This window comes from Rattus norvegicus, chromosome 12 (genome assembly GCF_036323735.1).
Source record: "Rattus norvegicus strain BN/NHsdMcwi chromosome 12, GRCr8, whole genome shotgun sequence".
Lineage (NCBI taxonomy): Eukaryota > Metazoa > Chordata > Mammalia > Rodentia > Muridae > Rattus > Rattus norvegicus.
Genome location: NC_086030.1, coordinates 42,960,508 through 42,964,834, shown reverse-complemented (window position 1 = coordinate 42,964,834; position 4,327 = coordinate 42,960,508). Strand labels below are relative to the sequence as shown.

Genomic DNA, 4,327 nt, shown 5'->3' with positions numbered 1-4,327 from the left:
GGATGAGTAGGATGAGGGGTTCTTTAGGGAGCGGACTCGGAATTGCGCTCCGCCTGGCCACTCGTCTGTTCCCCTGACCTTCTTCCTGTCTCTTTCTGGAAGAAGGCACACCCTTGTTCTAGGCTTATGCCTACTCTATTCCTCTAACTGAAAATGCTGTGTACTCAATCTACTCAAACACAGTGTGACATCTCTTTCTAGGGAAACCCTCCTCAGAGGACAGTACTCAAAGCCAGCCGGCAGCGCAGCATCACAGGCAGAAGGGGAGACTTAAAGCGTCTTTAAAACATCTGATAAATGATGGACAGGGGAGCCCTCAAATCAGATCCGGAATGGGGCGGCAGATGGGACACAGTTATTCCACGGCTTCCTTTAACAAACTTTAGCTTGTATTCTTGTGCATAAGTAGCCGTTCAGAACTCATATTGATTGATTCATCGGTTGACTGATGTGTGTGTGTGTGTGTGTGTGTGTGTGTGTGTGTGTGTGTGTGTCTTCTTCTATACTCCACCTTATTCCCTTGTGTCACGGTCTCTTACTGAACCTGGTGCCACACTGCACTCCCACACTGCAAGCCCCAGCGATCCGTCATCTCCACCCTCAAGCTCCCAGAGCCTGGGTTGCAGGCACATGTATCCATGTCTGGCTTTTTCTCCTTGGGTACTATGGACTTGAACTCAGGTCCTCAGGACACCATCGGCACCCACCCCCCAAACTCCCCACCGAAGTTTTACTCTAAAAACAGGCTCTCTGTGTGTGAGCTGCACTTGTTTTGTGAGGTGCTAACTCAGTGGTGGGGTTGGGGGCGGAGCTGTGGGGGCGGAGCTGTTGGGGCGGAGCTGGAATCCTGGGTGAAAGACAAAGGATTCTGTATGACTCACCAGTTGTAGGTGACTCCATAAGCATCAACTCAAAGGTTTCATTTCTTAGAAGTAAACTCGAATTCATTCCTGTTGGCTAAATTAAAAGGACTCCAGCCCACACGATGCTAACTAAGCACTGAATGGGGTAAGCTACCCTGGCTGCTGGGTGGCTCCATGCTTCTCTTGTGGTGGGACTGAATTCTGCTGACTCCGTTATAAGCTGAAACTATCATGGGTCAAAAGTATATCGAGGACCAACAGGATGGCTCAGGAAGTCAAGGAGCTTACTACAAAGCCTGACCATCTTAGTTTGATCCCTGGGACCCACGTGGTGAAGGAGTGAACGGACACACCCATAACTTGTTCTCAGACCTCTACACAAGTGCCATGGCATGCATAGGCTTCACCCACCCCCGACACACACACACACACACACACACACACACACACACCCACCGTATAAGTAAATGAATGTAAACTTAAAATTGTCACTGCCTTGAGGGCCGTGGGGATGGCTGCATGGAGAAAGGAAATGTGAGGACTAGAGTTCAGATCCCAGCACCTACTATAAATGTCAGAATGTGAGAACCTACCTGTAATCCAGTCACACAGGGACACAGAGACAGGGGATCCCCAGAGCAAGCTTGCTGGCTAGACTAGCCCAGTATTTGAGCTCTGGGTTCAGGTGAGAGAGCCTGCTTCAAAATATAAGGTGGGTAGGCATCAAGGGAGACAGACAGGTGGCACCAGCCTCTGACCCCTGGCTAACCAGTCAGTGGCTTGTTGGACCTCGGTATTCTTATCTGCACAATGGTACTGAGTCAGAGCTCAGTACTGGGCCCCAAACCCACGAGGCCCTTGATGGGTGTTGCCTAAAACAGGGGTCCTCAGAGAGCCAGGCCTGGCTGACTGCCCCTGAGCTAACTTGGTTGGAAATTTTGATTCTGACACAAAGGTCAAATCTGATTCTCTTGGGGAGGGTTTTGAACGTGGTGATTTAACTTTCCAATCGAAGACTTGCTTTGGTGGACACAAGACTCGCTTGCTGTTACTGAGACCCAAGAATGTGCAGGTGGGTGATTTTTCTGGCCTCTGAATAAAAAGTCTCTGGTATTTATTGAGTTCCAGGAATTCCACTGTCCTCAGTAATTTGATATCATCCTGCTTATTTCTGGTCCCCGTTCCAAAATAATCTGTTAAAGGGGGGGGCATCAAACACCCCATGGTATCTTACCTTGCTTAACCCTTGAGGGGGTCTCTGCAAGGTATATGCTGCCGTTATAGGTGATATTTAACAACCCTGGTGGTGGTGGTGGTGTCTTGGACTTAGATCTTGTTGGGGGCTGCTAGGGGCTCAGCAACCCAGGATCTTAAAGAACAACTGTCAGAGCTGGAGAGGTGGCTCAGAGGTTAAGAGCACTGGCTGTTCTTCCAGAGGTCCCGAGTTCAAATCCCAGTCAACCACATGGTGGCTCACACCTGTCTATACCTCCAGTTCCAGGGGATCTGATGCCCTCACACAGATATATGTGCAAATAAAAGGCCAGCGGACATTAAAAAAAAAATACAAAGGAATTAGAAGAAAAACCTAAAGCATTATTGTTAAAGGCAGCGTAGAAAGCCATCCCGGAAGCTCTGAGTGATAATTTTGAGAACAGGTTTTTTTGTTTTTTGTTTTTTAACACAAAATTTGAATGATTTATAGTGAAATGTGTCTTTAGAAATCAGATGGTCAACTCAACTGTTGGATTTTTAAAGAATACCTCTGATCTAGACGTGAATCTTTCTGAAAAGGATAACAAACACTGTGGGTCACTGGGTACGGTGGCAATGCCTGGCCGTCCCAGCACTAAGGAGGCCAAGGCGGGAAGCCTGCAAGTTTAAGACCAGCCTGGGCTACATAGCAAGAGTTCGAAGCCAGCCTGGGCTACTTAGTAAGCCCCACCTCAAAAGTAGGATAAAATAAAAAAATGTTCCCCAAAGTTTCATTTTAAACATTTGATGGGTTTTAGAAATAATAAAAATTCTGAGAGCTTACTACTTAGAAAACTGAATTAAAAATATATGTATTTCTCATTTTGGGGGAGAAATATATATGAAAGAAGGTAGCCCAGGCTGGACTGGAACTCATAGAAATCCACCTGCCTCTGCCTCCTGAGTAATTCCCATAGAAATCTGAGTTGTAAATAATGGAATGTTTTTTTAATTTGGCTTATGTTAATTAGGTATCAGATTCATTGTACCCCCCTCTCTCCCTCCCCTTCCTCTCTCCCCCTCCCCTTCCTCTCTCCCCCTCTTTCTCTCTCCCTCCCTTCCTCTCTCCCCCTCCCCTTCCTCTCTCCTCCTCCCTCTCTCCCCCCCAGCCCAAGATGCCCTTAAACTCATTATGTAGATGAGGATAGCTTTGAACTTCTGATCTCCCTGTCTCAGTCTTTCAGTGCTGGGGTTACAGCCTGTGCGGCTATACCTGGTTGTAAGCATAACCTCTAAGAAAGCCCAGAGCCTTGAGCCAGGCAGCTGAGCTCTCAACCAACCAACCAACCAACCAACCAACCAACCAACCAACCAACCACATCCTCCTTCCTCACTGCACATTTTCTTAGCCCAAATGTCTTCAAAGCCTCTCTTCGGTTGAAGATAGAGTTCCAGACATTTAGCCTGGAAATGTAAGCCAGCCAAACCGGGGCTCCGGCCGGCACTGCGTGCTGGTTTAATTTCTTTGTGGTTTCAGCAGTCTCTTCGTTCATCCAGCTCCGATTTTTTCCTGGGCAGGAATCCCAAAGTAACAGACCCAGAGGAAGAGTCCAGCCTCTCCATCCGCAATAATCCAATCAGCCTCAGCGGGGAGGCCCGCCGCCCGCACCCCGCAAGAGAAGGCGAGCACCAAGCAGAGCCAACGCACACCACTACTTTCTCTTTTCCTTGCGAGCTAAGTTGAACAGAATTAAAACGAAAAAAAAATCCACACGAAAAGAAAGGGACGAAAATCCTCTTCTTTTCCCATTCTTTCGTTTTGTTTTGTGATTTTGGATCGGAAACAGGGGACTTTCCAATCAACTGAGTCCCAGATGCAGACTCATCTCAAATGTAAAACACACCTCCGTCTCAGGCCCAGCTGCCACTGATGACTGAGCAGGCTGATTGAGGAGGAGGCTTCTGGGGGTGGGGGTGGGGGGCACCTTGGTCCCGAACTGTGGAGGGGAAGGGGAGAGAAAGGATGAAGGATCACCTGGTGTTTCCGTCCTGGAGCAACAGAGGGCTCCATGCTGGTTTGTCGGGGTTTCTCACGTGGACATGTCTGAGCGCTGCTGGATTTGAACCCGGCACATGTTGGGGAATTGGTGGGACGAAGGAGAAAGCATTGAATGCATCACACACACACACACACACACACATGCACGCACGCATGCACGCACGCACGCACGCACGCGCGCGCGCAGAATATGCTTGGGACAAAACAAAAC

General features: G+C 48.6%; 1 long non-coding RNA gene across 1 annotated transcript; it reads left to right on the top strand.

Moving 5' to 3' along the window:
* Positions 1-223: 223 nt before the first annotated feature.
* LOC134481335 (uncharacterized) lies at positions 224-3,840 on the top strand. Its single transcript, XR_010056827.1, has 2 exons — positions 224-1,008; positions 3,636-3,840. It is a non-coding gene; the product is annotated as an uncharacterized LOC134481335 (long non-coding RNA).
* Positions 3,841-4,327: the final 487 nt, after the last annotated feature.